Genomic DNA, 22,752 nt, shown 5'->3' on the forward strand with positions numbered 1-22,752 from the left:
CGATTTTCGAATTTTTAAGAATATTCGTTCTTATCGACATTCGAATTTAGAATTCGAATTTCGGTAATAACATTCGTTCTACATTCGAAATTCGAAAATTTGCACATTCGCCCATCCCTAATGTCAATAGTGGACTGGCCAGTGCCCTTTATATATATATTTGTTACTCTCTGTGTATTTATATAAACAGTTGGTACCATCAGTGTATTTATATAAACAATTGGTAGTCAGTGTATTTTATATAAACAGTTGGTACTGTAAGTGTATTTTATATAAACAGTTGGTACCGTCAGTGTATTTATATAAACAGCTAGTACTGTCAGTGTATTTATATAAACAGTAGGTACTGTCAGTGTATTTATATAAACAGTTGGTACTGTCAGTGTATTTATATAAACAGTTGGTACTGTCAGTGTATTTTATATAAACAGTTGGTACCGTCAGTGTATTTATATAAACAGTTGGTACCGTCAGTGTATTTATATAAACAGTTGGTACCATCAGTGTATTTATATAAACAGTTGGTACTGTCAGTGTATTTTATATAAACAGTTGGTACTGTAAGTGTATTTTATATAAACAGTTGGTACCGTCAGTGTATTTATATAAACAGCTAGTACTGTCAGTGTATTTATATAAACAGTAGGTACTGTCAGTGTATTTATATAAACAGTTGGTACTGTCAGTGTATTTATATAAACAGTTGGTACTGTCAGTGTATTTATATAAACAGTTGGTACCGTCAGTGTATTTATATAAACAGTTGGTACCGTCAGTGCATTTATATAAACAGTTGGTACCGTCAGTGTATTTATATAAACAGCTAGTACTGTCAGTGTATTTATATAAACAGTAGGTACTGTCAGTGTTTTTATATAAACAGTTGGTACTGTCAGTGTATTTATATAAACAGTTGGTACCGTCAGTGTATTTATATAAACAGTTGGTACCGTCAGTGTATTTATATAAACAGTTGGTACCGTCAGTGCATTTATATAAACAAAAGAGGAAAAAGGAATGCAGAGTCTTCAAAGTAGATGAAATGAAGTTTTTATTAGGAGCAGGCTTATCGTCAGACACAGGTAAGCTCCTATCTTACGCGTTTCGTGCATGGGCACATGCGCTTCATCAGAGATAATGGTCTCTGCTGGTCATGGTCTCTATAAGGGTGTGGGTAACCAATCAGGAAGGGTGTCTTGTTAACCCTTTTGGTGAATAGAGACTTACACAGGTTGGTTTTCTAATGACATAGTGCACACCTGGCTTAGAGGTCCCGAGCAGCAGATTACATTCTTGAACAGATAATATGCTAGGTAAAAATATCAATACATAATACTTGAGCAAACAATTTTCCAATAATTGACTTAGATGCTGTTGCAATGCTTTTATATATACCATGGAGATTGATAGAAATAATGGCTTAGTGCATTTAAAAGAGAGCTATAGATAAAAGTATGTGTTTGTGTACAAATATTTTCCTTTTTTCTTTTTTTTTTAAATAGGGCAGTTGTATGAGAACATATTTAAACTTTGTCTGCTTGTATTAAGGTGAACCAAAATGGCCACATACAGATGGAAAACTTTGTATAGCTCTCTGTAAGATCACAGCAATGTATTTCATTCTTTTTAAAAAAAAAAAAATTGTTAAACAGTTACAAGAAAGCATAGTGAACTTTATCAGTTTGTGTTAAAGTGGACCTTGAATGGTCACTAGCAGAGAGAAAACATTATGTGGCTGTCTACAAAGCCACAGTTATGTATAACAACTATTATATAGCTCACTATAAAGCAACAGCAATTGAAAATCATGATGATTCATTAAAATGATTAATAACATTTTTGAGACGTTATGGTAATATCTAAAAAATAGCACTCTATTAGCTAAAGGGTTCTGTGTCGAGCCCCTAGCTGATGTGATATTATATATAATATATTTCACATCGTTTGTTATGAAACTGTAAGAAAGACTAGCTAATAGTCTTGATTACTAATGTATTTTTAAGTCTAACCCTAAAGGGGGAATACTGGGTTATATTAAATCGTTGGTTCATAACTAGATAGTTTTAACAATGCTAAAATAAAAAGATATGGCAAATGGATAAATTATGTTAAAAACATTTTCTCATGAAATAGTGTGTGAAAAATTCTTTTCTTCTGTTAAGTGTGATCAGTCCACGGGTCATCATTACTTCTGGGATATTACTCCTCCCCAACAGGAAGTGCAAGAGGATTCACCCAGCAGAGCTGCATATAGCTCCTCCCCTCTACGTCACTCCCAGTCATTCTCTTGCACCCAACGACTAGATAGGATGTGTGAGAGGACTATGGTGATTATACTTAGTTTTATATCTTCAATCAAAAGTTTGTTATTTTAAAATAGCACCGGAGTGTGTTATTACCTCTCTGGCAGAGTTTGAAGAAGAATCTACCAGAGTTTTGCTATGATTTTAGCCGGAGTAGTTAAGATCATATTGCTGTTCTCGGCCACCTGAGGAGTGAGGTAAACTTCAGATCAGGGGACAGCGGGCAGATGAATCTGCATAGAGGTATGTAGCAGTTTTTATTTTCTGACAATGGAATTGATGAGAAAATCCTGCCATACCGATATAATGTCATGTATGTATACTTTACACTTCAGTATTCTGGGAGAATGGTAATTCACTAGAATTACACTGTAAGAAATACATAAAGCTGTTTAATAACTAGAAATTATGTTTAACGTTTTTGCTGGAATGTAAAATCGTTTTCATTTGCTGAGGTACTGTGTGAATAAATGTTTGGGCACTATTTTTCCACTTGGCTGTTGCTTAATCTGTTTTTCTGACAGTTTCTGTTCTCCCTCACTGCTGTGTGTGAGGGGGAGGGGCCGTTTTTTTGGCGCTTTTTCTATGCATCAAATATTTCAGTCAGCAACTCATTGTATTCCCTGCATGATCCGGTTCATCTCTACAGAGCTCAGGGGTCTTCAAAACTTATTTTGAGGGAGGTAATTTCTCTCAGCAGAGCTGTGAGAATTATAGTTTGACTGAGATAAAAAACGTTTATTCTGTAATTTGTTTCCTGCTTTCAGAATTTGTTATCTTTGCTAATGGGATTAAACCTTTGCTAAAGTTGTGTTGTTTACAAGGATTGAGGCTATAACTGTTTCAATTTATTAATTTTCAACTGTCATAGATCTTCTGTGCTTCTTAAAGGCACAGTACATTTTAATATTATTCTAATTGAATTGTATTTCCAAGTTGCAAGTTTATTTGCTAGTGTGTTAAACATGTCTGATTCAGAGGATGATACCTGTGTCATTTGTTGCAATGCCAAAGTGGAGCCCAATAGAAATTTATGTACTAACTGTATTGATGCTACTTTAAATAAAAGTCAATCTGTACAAATTGAACAAATTTCACCAAACAACAAGGGGAGAGTTATGCCGACTAACTCGCCTCACGTGTCAGTACCTACATCTCCCGCTCAGAGGGAGGTGCGTGACATTGTAGCGCCGAGTACATCTGGGCGGCCATTACAAATCACATTACAGGATATGGCTACTGTTATGACTGACGTTTTGGCTAAATTACCAGAACTAAGAGGTAAGCGTGATCACTCTGGGGTGAGAACAGAGTGCGCTGATAATATTAGGGCCATGTCAGACACTGCGTCACAGGTGGCAGAACATGAGGACGGAGAACTTCATTCTGTGGGTGACGGTTCTGATCCAAACAGACTGGATTCAGATATTTCAAATTTTAAATTTAAACTGGAAAACCTCTGTGTATTACTAGGGGAGGTGTTAGCGGCTCTGAATGATTGTAACACAGTTGCAATACCAGAGAAAATGTGTAGGTTGGATAAATATTTTGCGGTACCGACGAGTACTGAGGTTTTTCCTATACCTAAGAGACTTACTGAAATTGTTACTAAGGAGTGGGATAGACCCGGTGTGCCGTTCTCACCCCCTCCGATATTTAGAAAAATGTTTCCAATAGACGCCACCACAAGGGACTTATGGCAAACGGTCCCTAAGGTGGAGGGAGCAGTTTCTACCTTAGCTAAGCGTACCACTATCCCGGTGGAGGATAGCTGTGCTTTTTCAGATCCAATGGATAAAAAGTTAGAGGGTTACCTTAAGAAAATGTTTGTTCAACAAGGTTTTATATTGCAACCCCTTGCATGCATTGCGCCGATCACGGCTGCAGCGGCATTCTGGATTGAGTCTCTGGAAGAGAACATTGGTTCAGCTACTCTGGACGACATTACGGACAGGCTTAGAGTCCTTAAACTAGCTAATTCATTCATTTCGGAGGCCGTAGTACATCTTACTAAACTTACGGCAAAGAATTCAGGATTCGCCATTCAGGCACGCAGGGCGCTGTGGCTAAAATCCTGGTCAGCTGATGTTACTTCTAAGTCTAAATTGCTTAATATACCTTTCAAAGGGCAGACCTTATTCGGGCCCGGGTTGAAAGAGATTATCGCTGACATTACAGGAGGTAAAGGCCATGCCCTGCCTCAGGACAAAGCCAAAGCCAAGACTAGACAGTCTAATTTTCGTTCCTTTCGTAATTTCAAAGCAGGAGCAGCATCAACTTCCTCTGCACCAAAACAGGAAGGAGCTGTTGCTCGCTACAGACAAGGCTGGAAACCTAACCAGTCCTGGAACAAGGGCAAGCAGACTAGGAAACCTGCTGCTGCCCCTAAAACAGCATGAATTGAGGGCCCCCGATCCGGGATCGGATCTAGTGGGGGGCAGACTTTCTCTCTTCGCCCAGGCTTGGGCAAGAGATGTTCAGGATCCCTGGGCGCGAGAGATAATATCTCAGGGATACCTTCTGGACTTCAAATACTCTCCTCCAAGAGAGAGATTTCATCTGTCAAGATTGTCAACAATCCAGACAAAGAAAGAGGCGTTTCTACGCTGCGTACAAGAGCTCTTGTTAATGGGAGTAATCCATCCAGTTCCACGATCGGAACAGGGACAGGGGTTTTACTCAAATCTGTTTGTGGTTCCCAAAAAAGAGGGAACTTTCAGACCAATCCTGGACTTAAAGATCCTAAACAAATTCCTAAGAGTTCCATCGTTCAAGATGGAGACTATTCGGACAATTTTACCTATGATCCAAGAGGGTCAATACATGACCACTGTAGATTTAAAAGATGCTTACCTTCACATACCGATTCACAAAGATCATTATCGGTACCTAAGGTTTGCCTTCCTAGACAGGCATTACCAGTTTGTGGCTCTTCCATTCGGATTGGCTACAGCTCCAAGAATCTTCACAAAGGTTCTGGGTGCTCTTCTGGCGGTACTAAGACCGCGGGGAATCTCGGTAGCTCCATACCTAGACGACATTCTGATACAAGCTTCAAGCTTTCAAACTGCCAAGTCTCATACAGAGTTAGTGCTGGCATTTCTAAGGTCACATGGATGGAAGGTGAACGAAAAGAAAAGTTCACTCGTTCCACTCACAAGAGTTCCCTTCCTGGGGACTCTTATAGATTCTGTAGAAATGAAGATTTACCTGACAGAGGACAGGCTAACAAGACTTCAAAGTGCTTGCCGCACCCTTCATTCCATTCAACACCCGTCAGTGGCTCAATGCATGGAGGTAATCGGCTTAATGGTAGCGGCAATGGACATAGTACCCTTTGCACGCTTACACCTCAGACCACTGCAACTGTGCATGCTAAGTCAGTGGAATGGGGATTACTCAGACTTATCCCCTTCTCTGAATCTGGATCAAGAGACCAGAAATTCTCTTCTATGGTGGCTTTCTCGGCCACATCTGTCCAGGGGGATGCCATTCAGCAGACCAGACTGGACAATTGTAACAACAGACGCCAGCCTTCTAGGTTGGGGTGCCGTCTGGAATTCTCTGAAGGCTCAGGGACAATGGAGTCAGGAGGAGAGTCTCCTGCCAATAAACATTCTGGAATTGAGAGCAGTTCTCAATGCCCTCCTGGCTTGGCCCCAGTTGACAACTCGGGGGTTCATCAGGTTTCAGTCGGACAACATCACGACTGTAGCTTACATCAACCATCAGGGAGGGACAAGAAGCTCCCTAGCTATGATGGAAGTATCAAATATAATTTGCTGGGCAGAGTCTCACTCTTGCCACCTGTCAGCAATCCACATCCCGGGAGTGGAGAACTGGGAGGCAGATTTCTTAAGTCGTCAGACTTTTCATCCGGGGGAGTGGGAACTTCATCCGGAGGTCTTTGCCCAAATACTTCGACGTTGGGGCAAACCAGAGATAGATCTCATGGCGTCTCGACAGAACGCCAAGCTTCCTCGTTACGGGTCCAGATCCAGGGATCCAGGAGCAGTCCTGATAGATGCTCTGACAGCACCTTGGGACTTCAGGATGGCTTACGTGTTTCCACCCTTCCCGTTGCTTCCTCGATTGATTGCCAGAATCAAACAAGAGAGAGCATCAGTGATTCTAATAGCACCTGCGTGGCCACGCAGGACTTGGTATGCAGACCTGGTGGACATGTCATCCTGTCCACCTTGGTCTCTACCTCTGAAACAGGACCTTCTGATACAGGGTCCCTTCAAACATCAAAATCTAACTTCTCTGAAGCTGACTGCTTGGAAATTGAACGCTTGATTTTATCAAGACGTGGATTTTCTGAGTCAGTTATTGATACCTTAATACAGGCTAGGAAACCTGTTACCAGAAAGATTTACCATAAGATATGGCGTAAATACCTATATTGGTGTGAATCCAAAGGTTACTCTTGGAGTAAGGTTAGGATTCCTAGGATATTGTCTTTTCTACAAGAAGGTTTAGAAAAGGGTTTATCTGCTAGTTCATTAAAGGGACAGATCTCAGCTCTGTCCATTCTGTTACACAAACGTCTGTCAGAAGTTCCTGACGTCCAGGCTTTTTGTCAGGCTTTGGCCAGAATTAAGCCTGTGTTTAAAACTGTTGCTCCACCATGGAGTTTAAACCTTGTTCTTAATGTTTTACAGGGCGTTCCGTTTGAACCCCTTCATTCCATTGATATAAAGTTGTTATCTTGGAAAGTTCTATTTTTAATGGCTATTTCCTCGGCTCGAAGAGTCTCTGAATTATCAGCCTTACATTGTGATTCTCCTTATTTGATTTTTCATTCGGATAAGGTAGTCCTGCGTACTAAACCTGGGTTCTTACCTAAGGTAGTTACTAACAGGAATATCAATCAAGAGATTGTTGTTCCTTCTTTATGCCCAAATCCTTCTTCAAAGAAGGAACGTCTACTGCACAACCTGGATGTAGTCCGTGCTCTAAAATTTTACTTACAGGCAACTAAGGAATTTCGACAAACGTCTTCTCTGTTTGTCATTTACTCTGGGCAGAGGAGAGGTCAAAAAGCTTCCGCTACCTCTCTTTCTTTTTGGCTTCGTAGCATAATTCGTTTAGCTTATGAGACTGCTGGACAGCAGCCTCCTGAAAGAATTACAGCTCATTCTACTAGAGCTGTGGCTTCCACTTGGGCCTTCAAGAATGAGGCCTCTGTTGAACAGATTTGCAAGGCTGCAACTTGGTCTTCGCTTCATACTTTTTCCAAATTTTACAAATTTGACACTTTTGCTTCATCGGAGGCTATTTTTGGGAGAAAGGTTCTTCAGGCAGTGGTTCCTTCTGTATAAAGAGCCTGCCTATCCCTCCCGTCATCCGTGTACTTTTGCTTTGGTATTGGTATCCCAGAAGTAATGATGACCCGTGGACTGATCACACTTAACAGAAGAAAACATAATTTATGCTTACCTGATAAATTCATTTCTTCTGTAGTGTGATCAGTCCACGGCCCGCCCTGTTTTTAAGGCAGGTAAATATTTTTTAATTTATACTCCAGTCACCACTTCACCCTTGGCTTTTCCTTTCTCGTTGGTCCTTGGTCGAATGACTGGGAGTGACGTAGAGGGGAGGAGCTATATGCAGCTCTGCTGGGTGAATCCTCTTGCACTTCCTGTTGGGGAGGAGTAATATCCCAGAAGTAATGATGACCCGTGGACTGATCACACTACAGAAGAAAGGAATTTATCAGGTAAGCATAAATTATGTTTTTTAATTCTTTCTTTAAATCATTTTTAGTTCCTTTTTAATTTGGGAGGGATAGATCATGCTTAAATTAATAAAGCACAGACAATTTTAGCAAACCTTTGGTGGGAACAGAGGAGAGAGGGTAGGCTATATGGAATTGACCTGTAGGCCTATGTGTATGCTATAGGAGCTAATAGATTAAGCCCTATAGATAGTAAGTGCGGATATTACAGAATTTAATAATGATTGTATTCATGTTATTGAAGAACCTAAGAACTGATGTAGTGTATATATAGTGTGTTGATGTTAGTCTTATCTATGAATTCTTTATGATATGTAAGTGAAATATATCTTGCTTACTCTATATATAGATTCACATCATATCTTTTGTTCATGCCTTGTGGTGCTCTAGTTTGTAACATGAATATCCAATATACTTCTCTTTTGGACAACATCTTGTTTCTGTCACCCCCTAGTGGATTATTTGTTATGTGTTCTATAGCTTTGAATGTAAAATGACTGAGTTTGTTGTCATGTGTGTGAAAGTGTTTCGCCACAGGTGTCCTAGGGAGTTCCTCTTCTATTGATAAGAGATGTTCTCTTATACGGTCCTTCAGTGGGCGTGTCGTGATCCCTATATATTGTTGTTGGCAATGTGTACATGTAATTAAATATATTATATGAGTGGACGTACAGTCCATTCTATCAGTTATTGGATATGTTTTGTGTATTTCTGAAGAACTAAACGTTAAGCATTTTTCAGTATATTTGCAACTTTTGCATGGTACATGGCCACATCTGTAATTGCCTTTGGAAGGGGTTAGCCAATTGGTGGTTGGTAAGATTTTGTTATGGAATTTGTGTGTGATCTTATCACGTATGGTTGGTGCTTTTTTGGCTACAAATCTTATATGTTTCTGTAATTTATTTCTCAAAATTATGTCACTATTGAGAACTGGTAGATATTTCTTGATAATCTTTGTGATGGTATAAAATTGATTACTGTATTTGGTTACAAAACAGATATCTTCTGTGAATGTGAAATTTTCATTGTTGCTTCTGCTAATTGTACCTGTTGTGGTTTTTTTGTTGTTGTTTTTAAGTAATGTGACCCTATCTATCCTTTATTAAACAGTTGGTATCATCAGTGTATTTATATAAACAGTTGGTACTGTCAGTGTATTTATATAAACAGTTGGTACTGTCTGTGTATTTATATAAACAGTTGGTACTGTCAGTGCATTTATATAAACAGTTGGTACCATCAGTGTATTTTATATAAACAGTTGGTACCGTCAGTGTATTTATATAAACAATTGGTAGTCAGTGTATTTTATATAAACAGTTGGTACCGTCAGTGTATTTTATATAAACAGTTGGTACCGTCAGTGTATTTTATATAAACAGTTGGTACTGTCAGTGTATTTATATAAACAGTTGGTATCGTCAGTGTATTTTATATAAACAGTTGGTACTGTCAGTGTATTTATATAAACAGTTGGTACTGTCAGTGTATTTATATAAACAGTTGGTACTGTCAGTGTATTTATATAAACAGTTGGTACCATCAGTGTATTTATATAAACAGTTGGTACTGTCAGTGTATTTTATATATAAACAGTTGGTACTGTCAGTGTATTTTATATAAACAGTTGGTACTGCCAGTGTATTTATATAAACAGATGGTACCGTCAGTGTATTTTATATAAACAGTTGGTACTGTTAGTGTATTTATATAAACAGTTGGTACTGTCAGTATATTTATATAAACAGTTGGTACTGTAAGTGTATTTTATATAAAGACAGTTGGTACCGTCAGTGTATTTATATTAACAGTATATTAACAGTTGGTACTGTCAGTGTATTTTATATAAACAGTTGGTACTGTCAGTGTGTTTATATAAACAGTTGGTACCAACGGTGTATTTTATATAAACAGTTGGTACCAACAGTGTATTTATATAAACAGTTGGTACTGTCAGTGTATTTATATAAACAGTTGGTACCATCAGTGTATTTATATAAACAGTTGGTACTGTCAGTGTATTTTATATATAAACAGTTGGTACTGTCAGTGTATTTTATATAAACAGTTGGTACTGCCAGTGTATTTATATAAACAGATGGTACCGTCAGTGTATTTTATATAAACAGTTGGTACTGTTAGTGTATTTATATAAACAGTTGGTACTGTCAGTATATTTATATAAACAGTTGGTACTGTAAGTGTATTTTATATAAAGACAGTTGGTACCGTCAGTGTATTTATATTAACAGTTGGTACTGTCAGTGTATTTTATATAAACAGTTGGTACTGTCAGTGTGTTTATATAAACAGTTGGTACCAACGGTGTATTTTATATAAACAGTTGGTACCAACAGTGTATTTATATAAACAGCTGGTACTGTCAGTGTATTTTATATAAAGACAGTTGGTACTGTCAGTGTATTTATATAAACAGTTGATACCGTCAGTGTATTTTATATAAACAGTTGGTACCGTCAGTGTATTTATATAAACAGCTGGTACCGTCAGTGTATTTTATATAAACAGTTGGTACTGTTAGTGTATTTATATAAACAGTTGGTACTGCCAGTGTATTTATATAAACAGTTGGTACTGTAAGTGTATTTTATATAAAAAGTTGATACTGTCAGTGTATTTATATAAACAGTTGGTACTGTCAGTGTATTTTATATAAAGACAGTTGGTACCGTCAGTGTATTTATATTAACAGTTGGTACTGTCAGTGTATTTTATATAAACAGTTGGTACTGTCAGTGTGTTTATATAAACAGTTGGTACCAACGGTGTATTTTATATAAACAGTTGGTACCAACAGTGTATTTATATAAACAGTTGGTACTGTCAGTGTATTTTATATAAAGACAGTTGGTACTGTCAGTGTAAAATTGGTGATGGACAAAAAAATATAGAATAAAATAGAAAAAGAAAAAAGAAGTGATTTTTTTTTTTAAAAAGTGCATATATATATCTATATATATATATATCTATATCTATCTATCTATCTATCTATATATATATATATATATATATATATATATATATATATATATATATATATATATATATATATGATAGTGGATAAAAATAAAAATATAAAAAAGATCAAAAAATACCAAAAAAGTGGTAGTTGAACTAATATAGTTGTAATCCAAATGTACACTTAAAGTTTAGGTGATAATCCTGAATGATGTGATAGTGTCTATGGTGAATCCTCAGTGATATACACTTTAAACAATGAAGAAACTTTTGGGGGAAGTCTGGAGTTATCCAAAGGATTCCTTATTACATATATGCTGTGTGCCAGTAAATAAAAAATAACAACATAGTGCAATAGTGCTATAGACAAATATGGATAATCAAAATGAAGCTTACCATAAAATGTCAACTCGTTTCGGCCCCCTTTTTGGGCCTTTATCAAGACTATAGTATGGTATGGTATAGAGGCTTCATTTATATTTGTGAATAACCAATCATCTCACCATTATTTTGTCGCCAAAACTTTGATTTCTGATCTGTGCTGAAACCGGAAGTGCTATACCGGAAACGGAAATTCAAGATCTTAAAATATCCATTTTTATAGTTTTATAGTTTTCCCTTTTTCTTACTATGTTCCACACTTAAACCCCTGATCTGTTTATCCATCTTTCTAATAGCTCTTCAAAAAAACGTCTTCCAAACTAGTGTTTGCCGTAGATGAAATATCAGCAGACCGTATAATTCTCAAAGTCATTTCCTGTATCAACTACCGGAAGTACTCAGTACATTACTTCCAGTATCATCATGTTAGACAGATAAACAATACGTGTTTCCGGTTACATTGTGTTGCGATCTACAATGTACTGATATCTACATGAGAGGTATTTGTAATAAGTGGGAAAAATATGTTAGTATTAACAGCATGTATATTGCTGTACATCAGAGTAAACCACTATTCGTCTAGTTCATATGTATCAGTCCAGAGTGCTAGATAAATATATAGAAAGAAAAAGATTTTGCGTACATACTGGGATGTCTATAATAAAACAAATTAAGTTAAAATATGGATATATCTAAACCAATAAAGCAGGGGAAATGTGTATTTAGAAATTTTAAGGGGTATCACAGATCTGGATATATTAATACATATGCCAGCTGACAAAACTGAGTTAGACTATAGATTTACCATATTATTGACTAAATAGTTAAATTCACAAACTCTCAAATCTAAAATAGAATGCGATACAATATAAATTACATATAAAATACAATATGGATATAGACCACTGTAGATATGCCACATTTAGTGCTATACATAAAAGTCCAAACCTAACTGGATGTGCAGATAAATAAAATTACTCAAATGTACCTCACAGAAATGGGTTAAAATGTAAAATTGATATATGAAGAATCTGGTTGATTGATAATTCCCTTCACGGATAACTAAATAAAAAGAGGGTCCTGACTGGATCCTATAACAACAAAGTGTATCTAACAACTGATCACCTTTAAAAATTCTATACATGGGAAGGTGTTCAAAGTAGAATGTGATAACCCTATTTGGGAATGGTGGAGATATCCCTACACAAACCAAACATACAGTAGGATGAATAAATGCTGTTGCATAAGCAGAGTTTTAGTACAGGGTCTAGAGTGGTGGAGGGATCAGAGATGGTCTAAGTGTATTGGTATGGTACCTTAGAAGGCTATATGATAGACTTTTACCCAAATCCTGATGGATATTAAGACCCTAAACTCATTACAATGTCAGAGTGGATCTGTTTTGGAACTTTTATACTGAAGTAATAATCTTAGCTAGTGGAATGAATACTTTCTTGTTTTTAATGTTATCAAACATTAAGCAGTAGGGAGTTTGTAAAATAAGCCATCATCAATTTCTTTAACTCTAATTGGTGGGCATATAGGCTACTATGTGTCGTGCTACCAGTCTTACAGCTGACTGTATACAGCTAGTATGTAAATACATGCTGATACCAGACTGTGTATATATGGGCACTGGAGCCTATAATTTCAATAGATGGAATAAATTCTCCTAATTGTTGGATCCTCCTGTCCAAGCATATTATTTAACATTCAGTAGGTGGAATAGATCCTCCATATTATTTAAGATTCAATAGGTGGGATAGATCCTCCTTGTTGTTTAGTCCCCTTGGATGTAAGCAGTCAAGTTCGAAGATCCATTTGGATTCCACAGTTAACAGTTTTTTGTCATAGTCTCCTCCCCTCCAGTTTGGTGTCACCAACTGGATACCCAAATAGCTAAAATATTTTTGGTTTCCCTGGTGGTGCTTGGTAAAATGTCTGTATAGTGGGGTCTCAATGTTCTTGTGTTTAATCTGGAGTAGATGTTCGCAGATCCTATCTTTTAGAAATCTGTAGGCCACAGCTGCATTGTATTAGATACACTACTCCTTTGCTGCTACACCTTATTAAATCTTTAATCTCATATTTAGTTTTAGAGTTATGGGAAATAAAGCTTTTGGTTTTGATCCCCCTTTCACAAGCCTTACAATTGGGACATGGGAAGAAGCCACTTTAATCCCTTCCAAAAACATCTTGGACCCTTGAGGTCATTTTCAGAGGGATGCTTGGGCACAGTATGTTTCTCAAATTATCTGTCTTACGGTATATAAATCTAGGTTTTGATGTTAGTTTTTCACCTATGATCTCGTCATTTTTAAGCAGTGGCCAGTACTTCTTGATGATTTTTTTCTATAATACATCTGTTTTCACTGTATTCCATTATGAATGGGACAACAAGTGCATCTCCCTCATATACATTCTTACTGGTCTTACACTTGTACTTTAGAAGATCTTTTCGATCTCTGTTTCTTACTTCTTCAATGTTAATATCAAGTCTGTCCTCCTCATATCCTCTTTCTAGGAATCTATTTTTAGAACTAGGGCTTGTTCCTCCCACTTTTTGGAATCTGAACAATTCTTTTTAAGCCTAAGAAGTTGCCCTTTAGGTATGTTTACTTTCCAATTTTTGTGATGACAGATGTCCCTATGGATGTAATTGTTACAATCCACTTCTTTAAAGAATGTGGAAGTTTCTAGTCGCCCGTTTCTTATTTCAATTTTGAGGTCTAAAAAGGTCATATCTGTGGTACTATACTCGTAAGTGAATTTTAGATTTTGAGTGTTATTATTCATCACTTGTATAGTGTGTTCTAGATCCTCTACGGACCCTTTCCATATTAGGAGGATATTATCTATATATCTTTGAAAGAGTACCAGGTCCGCGCCAGCTGGGCAGGAATCCCAAAATATGAGTTCCCATTTTCCTACGTATAGGTTCACATAGCTGGGTGCAAACCTGGTCCCCATTGCCGTGCCACACAATTGTCTATAGAATTTTCCTTTGTTATTAAAATAATTGTGGGTTAAAATGTAACGAATGTCATTCAGAATAAAATCCTTCTGTGGTTTTGGCACAGTTGGATCTTTGCTTAGAAAGAATTCTACGGCCTCTAGGCCTCCCTCATGTGGTATACTGGTATAGAGGGAGGTCACGTCACATGTGACAAGTATGTAATTCTCTGCCCATTCTATATTTTCTAGAATGTTGAGAACCTGAGTCAAATCTCTCAGATAAGATGGTAATTTGGTTACGTATTTCTAGAGATTGTTATCAACATATTCTGACAAATTACTTGACAGGGAGCCGATTCCGGAAATGATCGGTCTCCCTGGTGGATTGGACAGGGATTTGTGGATCTTGGGGAGGTAATAGAACACCGGAGTAATGGGGTATTTCACCCCGATATATTTAAATTCTTTATCATTTAATATACCGTCTGTTCTTGCTTCACCCAAGATTTGATCCAAATCCATTTTAAAGCCCACCACCGGGTTATGTTTTAGTACCTCATAAGTATTTTGGCAGATAGGATTCTATCACATTCCTTATCATAATCATCTTTACTCAAGACTACAATCCCACCACCCTTGTCCGCTGGTTTTATGACAAGGCTGTGGTTTTTCTCCAAGGTGCAAATAGTCTGCAGTTGTGTTTTAGGTTATGTTTATGTCTTTTTAACCTATTCGGATTGATCTCCTTAATCTCGCCACATACCATTGTTTCGAATGTTTCAATGGCATTACCTTTGCTTGCAATCGGAAAAAAAGTTGATCCGGGTCTCAGATCAGTATGTTGATAAATGTCAGTTGTAGCATTATGGCTAGTTTGATAACTGTTGCTGGGATATTGTGAGCTCAGTTCTACTGGTGTCCTCAAAAAGTGTCTTTTTAATGTTAGTTTCCTAACAAATTCTTTGGCATTTATAAATGTGTTGAATTTATTAAGGCTTTTTGATGGAGCAAAAGATAGTCCATAACTTAGGATGTAGTTCTCTCTTTCTGAAAGTGCTATTGAACTTAGATTGTATATTCCTTTTGGTGGGGTGTTTCAGAAGTGTGTGTGGTCCTTACTTTGTTTAGTCTCCTCCCCCCTCTCTTACCTTTATGGGTTTTCTTTTTTCATTGGGGGTCTGAAATTCCTCTACACTTGGATTTTTTCTCTTTGTTAATGCCCTTTCTAATTCCTTGGTTGTCATGTGGTGTGCCCCTAAAAAAAGTGCCCAGATGTGGATGCTTGTATGTTCTCATTGTTCTCTTGATTCGTAGTTTTATTATTTGCATGCGTATTCCCCTGTCTTAGGTCAGAGGAGGACACATCCCTGTTTGTTATTCTGTCCTTGGCTGTGTCTCTGTTAGTTGTATTGGGAAATCTGTTGTGGTTTTGATTATGTCTATTCATATAATTTCCACCCCCATAATAATTTGTGTGCCCTTGGTTAGAGTGATATTGTGATCCTTGTTGTCTCCAAGGGGTATGAGAGTCTCCTTCATGTGTCTCTGCGTTATATCTACTACCCCCTTGGGGGTTGTTGAAATGTGTGGGTGTGTACCTCTTGTCAGTGTGGTATGATGGAGAGAAAAAAGTGTCTCTTTGATTCTTAGATGAGTAATATCCTCGATGAGGGGTCTGTTGATCTTGGCCCCTAATATAATGGAGTCCATAATTAGGAGTTTGATATGTGTTGTATCTTTTATTGTCTTCCCATGTCCCATGGGATGCTGTACTCTCCATGGGGCCCTATTGTCATCTCTAAAAAAAGGATCTGATCTGTCTGAGCTCCACCTATGATTACCATTGGTGGGTGTCTGATTAAAATGGTGTTGTTCTTTACGTGAATTGGGGTGAATATAGTGACCTATATTGTTTCCCCTACGGTGGAATCTAGGGTTATGTCGTCACCCTCATTTCCCAATTGTCTGTTTTCATTTTCCCTATCTATGGGATTTGTGTTACCTTTATCTGGTTGGGTCTTATTTTCAATTTGTTCAGCACTTCTAATAAGCTCCAATTCTTTATTCAATTTTTTAGATTTCTTGTTTGTAATGTCTTCCCTAATCTTAGTGACCCTCTTGTAAAGGCTGTCTTTCCAATCTGAGAAATCTTTAGTCTCCAATACTAGTCCATCTGGTCCAATTAAATTATCTTCATTGATCTTAATTTCAATATCTACTTGTTTTAGTATAGATTCTCTATATTCAATTATGGCCTGCATTAGTTTCCTAGAGGCCTCTATTAGAACTGCGGACCATTTGGCTATAAAGTCTGGATTTTCTAATTGAAAGGCACATTCTTTCTTGATAAGTAGCCCTTTTGGAATGATATTCAATTCCAGACATTTTTTCAAAAATGTAATCTCTGCCTTAAATGTAACCTCTTGGATAAGCAATTTCTAAATTGGATGTGTAATCTATTATATCCGAACCATTAGAGTTAGTAAACGTTATGGCATAGTCAATATCTAATATGATGTCTTGTCTCATGAATTTGGTTATATCCATCATGTCTAAGTTGAAAGGTGGCTCAACATACAAATGATGGCTCAATATATAAATGTGTGTAGCTCCTATGGAAAATAATTGCTAGCTGCTTATCGATTAGCTAGGGTGTGGTAAATGTGATTGTGAGAGTATATCTTCCAGCGCTTAGCGTAAGTGGATTCCTATTGGCTCCTAGAGACTAAGGGTCCCTAGCTGGCCCTGAAAGTTAACAGCAAAATTTATTTAAAGCTCAAGGAGCGCCTAATGGGTGGTAAGGCAAAGGAAATGGTTACAATTTAAAACAATATCTATTTAATGTTAACAAATACATATACATGTCAGCATGGATCCATGCTATAAACAAAAATTGTATAAAATATAGATTTGAAAATACAAATTAAAAGAGATAAAGTTCGGATAAAAGTACAATTAAAAAGGTTGATCAATGGTCTATGAGAACTGTGTAGAGGCATGTATATATTGCAAGGAAAAAAGGAAATCAGCTGCACTATGCGGTTAAAAAGTAAAAAACAAAATATTTATTGGTATGCCTTAAAAACAAGGTACATAGAGGCTAGCAGGATGAACATCCTAACATGTTTGGTGCCTACACTTGGCACTTAATCATAGGACTGAGGTTCATGGTATTGCCCCTTACTTTTAAAGGGACAGTACCCAATAGCAAACTTTGTACAATTAAAATGACAAAACACTAGGTATATACATTTCTTAAGGATAAAGAACTGGAAAAAAAGGGCAAAATAAAAACATAATCAACATATAAGAGCTCAAAGTGAAAAAAAGTAAAAAAAATAGAAAATATATATTCAAGGAGTGCAGAATTATTAGGCAAATGAGTATTTTGACCACATCATCCTCTTTATGCATGTTGTCTTACTCCAAGCTGTATAGGCTCGAAAGCCTACTACCAATTAAGCATATTAGGTGATGTGCATCTCTGTAATGAGAAGGGGTGTGGTCTAATGACATCAACACCCTATATCAGGTGTGCATAATTATTAGGCAACTTCCTTTCCTTTGGCAAAATGGGTCAAAAGAAGGACTTGACAGGCTCAGAAAAGTAAAAAATAGTGAGATATCTTGCAGAGGGATGCAGCACTCTTAAAATTGCAAAGCTTCTGAAGCGTGATCATCGAACAATCAAGCGATTCATTCGAAATAGTCAACAGGGTCGCAAGAAGCGTGTGGAAAAACCAAGGCGCAAAATAACTGCCCATGAACTGAGAAAAGTCAAGCGCCAAGATGCCACTTGCCAACAGTTTGGCCATATTTCAGAGCTGCAACATCACTGGAGTGCCCAAAAGCACAAGGTGTGCAATACTCAGAGACATGGCCAAGGTAAGAAAGGCTGAAAGACGACCACCACTGAACAAGACACACAAGCTGAAACGTCAAGACTGGGCCAAGAAATATCTCAAGACTGATTTTTCTAAGGTTTTATGGACTGATGAAATGAGAGTGAGTCTTGATGGGCCAGATGGATGGGCCCGTGGCTGGATTGGTAAATGGCAGAGAGCTCCAGTCCGATTCAGACGCCAGCAAGGTGGAGGTGGAATACTGGTTTGGGCTGGTATCATCAAAGATGAGCTTGTGGGGCCTTTTCGGGTTGAGGATGGAGTCAAGCTCAACTCCCAGTCCTACTGCCAGTTTCTGGAAGACACCTTCTTCAAGCAGTGGTACAGGAAGAAGTCTACATCCTTCAAGAAAAACATGATTTTCATGCAGGACAATGCTCCATCACACGCGTCCAAGTACTCCACAGCGTGGCTGGCAAGAAAGGGTATAAAAGAAGAAAATCTAATGACATGGCCTCCTTGTTCACCTGATCTGAACCCCATTGAGAACCTGTGGTCCATCATCAAATGTGAGATTTACAAGGAGGGAAAACAGTACACCTCTCCGAACAGTGTCTGGGAGGCTGTGGTTGCTGCTGCACGCAATGTTGATGGTGAACAGATCAAAACACTGACAGAATCCATGGATGGCAGGCTTTTGAGTGTCCTTGCAAAGAAAGGTGGCTATATTGGTCACTGATTTGTTTTTGTTTTGTTTTTGAATGTCAGAAATGTATATTTGTGAATGTTGAGATGTTATATTGGTTTCACTGGTAAAAATAAATAATTGAAATGGGTATATATTTGTTTTTTGTTAAGTTGCCTAATAATTATGCACAGTAATAGTCACCTGCACACACAGATGTCCCCCTAAAATAGCTAAAACTAAAAACAAACTAAAAACTACTTCCAAAAATATTCAGCTTTGATATTAATGAGTTTTTTGGGTTCATTGAGAACATGGTTGTTGTTCAATAATAAAATTAATCCTCAAAAATACAACTTGCCTAATAATTCTGCACTCCCTGTATATATATAGTAAACAGCATAAATACATTATACAGCATGTTATGGATTACTCTCAGTATGTATAGTGGAGTCTAAGCAAGAAATTGACCACCACCAATACATAATCAATCATCACACTGCAACAAGATGACCATAGAATATACAAAAATATAAAGACCATAACATATGGAATAGTATAAATGGAAGCTATTCTCTGAACAATTCTTTAGTGCAAGATGGTTAATTAATTAATTAATTAAATAAATACTATACTGAATGAACAACATTGCACATGACACTTAATGAAATATAGCTCGCCCACCTACTCCCTGCTGGAAGGCCATATGCTATACTAATAGTTTTTGAAGAAAATCCAAGCAGCAATTATTACAGGGCCCAAATATATGTTAAAGGGAGAAAAACACTATTCAAAGTAATAGGACATATCCCATTCCCTGTTTAAGCCTTAAGGAGTGATGGTCGTCAATTTATGTATCCAATACAACTCACGTTTTACCAGTAATTTGTGTTTGTTACCACCTCTAATGGGAGAATGAACCCTATCTATAACCTTTACTGTTATGTATGCTAGATGGGTAAAATGCACTAGATTGAAATGTCTCGCTATTGCCGAATCTTTATTATATTTCTTGGTATCATTAATGTGTTCCCTGACCATGGATCTAAGTTCCCTTGTCGTCTGACCGACATATTGAAGGGAACAAATAGTACATTGCAACAGGTAAACAATAAATTCTGTTCTACAATTTGCATAAAAGTTAACCTTAAAGTTTTCCTGAGTAACAGAGCTTGAGAAATTGTTATCCTGGCTAACCACTCCACAAGTGATACAGGTTCTTGCGCCACATCTATATGTGCCTTGTTTCTGCAACCAATCCCTGGTTTTAGCTCCTTTACTGTTAATCATACTGGGAGCTAGCCTTGTCGCTAATGTAGGTGGCTTCTTAGAAACAAACCTACAGGATCGATGAACATCGCCCAAGAGTTCATCAATTAATCTTTTTCATAAGAAGGTACAAAAGGAATTGTTAGAGCTAGAAACCATGACGAAGGAGCATATTGTACATTCTAATCTAACTAAAGCAGATAAATTAGCACTTCAAAGGTTACAGTCTAATGACAATACAGTCATTAGGGCCTCGGACAAGGGGGGCAATGTGGTGGTCCTGGACAAGGACTACTACATCAATGAAGCTAAACGCCACCTATCAGACAATAAGATCTATAGAAAGTTAGAAAGGAACGCCACTGAAATATTCAAATCTAAGCTCCTAAGCATAATTGAACAAGGTGAAATCTTTGATCCCTACATACCCATTGGTACCTATATTCCATCATGTACCAAAAACACACAAGGATATTAATTCTCCCCCGGGTAGACCCATTATTTCGGGCATTGGCTCTATGTTTGAGCCACTATCCGAATGGGTCGATTCAGTTTTGCAACCCCTTGTTAAAAATCTTAATAGTTATCTGAGAGATTCCACTCATCTTATAGATTATTTACAAAATACAAAGTGGGGTGAAAGTTACAAGTGGGTGGTTGTGGATGCTACAGCATTATACTCAAGCATACCGCACACATTGGGAATCAAAGCATTACAATATATTTTAAGTTCAGCTACTCAATTTTCAGTTGAATTTATTATCTATTTTTGTGAAATTGTGGAGTTTTTACTCAAACATAATTTTTTTATGTTTGACAGTGAATATTTTTTGCACGTTTGTGGCACGGTGATGGGGGCAAAATTTGCCCCCTCGTTTGCCAACATATTTGTAGCCTGGTAGGAGCATATGTACTTATATACTATATCAAATCCTTTTGCTGATCTAACCATAAAGTATATGAGATTCATAGATGATTTGATTTTTATTGTACAGGACCCCCTAGACATTAATATGTTTTTGCAGTATCTTAATGCAAATGAGTTCAATCTTAAATTCACCGGGGGAAATGCACTCCCATACAGCTTGTTTTTGGATCTCACCCTTACAGGCAGTGTTGATACAGGTATAATACTCACTGATACTTTTCGTAAGCCTACAACACTATTTTACACGCCAGATCTTGTCATCCACTGCACCTCATTCGCTCAATTCCTAGAGCACAATACATTCGTATGAGGAGGAATACCAACTCTGATGACAATTTTTCACTCAGTCAGCTGAACTTACAAACAGACTCAAACTAAGAGGGTATTCAGATAAGGAACTCCAGAAATCCTTTAATAGTGTAAAATTCAAAAAACAATCAGAGGTTATTCATAACAAAAGAGATAAGAGGGATTTTGACAAAGATACTGTGATATTCTCTACGGAATACTCCAGACAGTTTTATGATATTTGTAAAATTCTTAAGAGAAACCTTCATATCCTAAAGGATGATGAACTCTTGAGCGATGTTCATCGATCCAGCAGGTTTGTTTCTAAGAAGCCACCTACATTAGCGACAAGGCTAGCTCCCAGTATGATTAACAGTAAAGGAGCTAAAACCAGGGAATGGTTACAGAAACGAGGCACATATAGATGTGGCGCAAGAACCTGTATCACTTGTGGAGTGGTTAGCCAGGATAACAATTTATCAAGCTCTGTTACTCAGGAAAACTTTAAGGTTAACTTTTATGCAAATTGTAGAACAGAATTTATTGTTTACCTGTTGGAATGTACTATTTCTTCACTTCAATATGTCGGTCAGACGACAAGGGAACTTAGATCCAGGGTCAGGGAACACATTAATGATACCAATAAATTATAACAAGGATTCGGCAATAGAGAGACATTTCAATCTAGTGCATTTTACCCATCTAGCATACATAACAGTAAAGGTTATAGATAGGGTTCATTCTCCCATTAGAGGTGGTAACAAACACAAATTACTGTTAAAACGTGAGTTGTATTGGATACATAAATTGAAGACCATCACTCCTTCAGGCTTAAACAGGGAATGGGATATGTCCTATTACTTTGAATAGTGTTTTTCTCCCTTTAACATATATTTGGGCCCTGTAATAATTGCTGCTTGGATTTTCTTCAAAAACTATTAGTATAGCATATGGCCTTCCAGCAGGGAGTAGGTGGGCAAGCTATATTGCATTAAGTGTCATGTGCAATGTTGTTCATTCATTATAGTATTTATTTAATTAATTAATTAATTAATTAATACATTAACCATCTTGCACTATAGCTTCCATTTATACTATTCCATATGTTATGGTCTTTATATTTTTTATATTCTATGGTCATCTTGTTGCAGTGTGATGATTGATTATGTATTGGTGGTGTCAATTTCTTGCTTAGACTCCACTATACATATTGAGAGTAATCCACTATACTTAGACTCCATTATACATACTGAGAGTAATCCATAACATGCTGTATAATGTATTTATGCTGTTTACTATATATATATTTTCTATTTTTTCACTTTTTTCCCTTTGAGCTCTTATATGTTGTTTATGTTTTTATTTTGCCCTTTTTTCCA

At 37.1% G+C, this 22,752-nt stretch overlaps 1 protein-coding gene across 1 annotated transcript in view; it reads left to right on the forward strand.

Annotated features, from left to right (window-relative positions):
* The window catches only part of LOC128661754 (cytochrome P450 2C38-like), a 132,195-nt gene that overhangs the window by 100,863 nt on the left and 8,580 nt on the right, over window positions 1-22,752 (forward strand). The window lies entirely within an intron of this gene.

Source organism: Bombina bombina, chromosome 5 (assembly GCF_027579735.1).
Source record: "Bombina bombina isolate aBomBom1 chromosome 5, aBomBom1.pri, whole genome shotgun sequence".
Taxonomy (NCBI): Eukaryota; Metazoa; Chordata; class Amphibia; order Anura; family Bombinatoridae; genus Bombina; species Bombina bombina.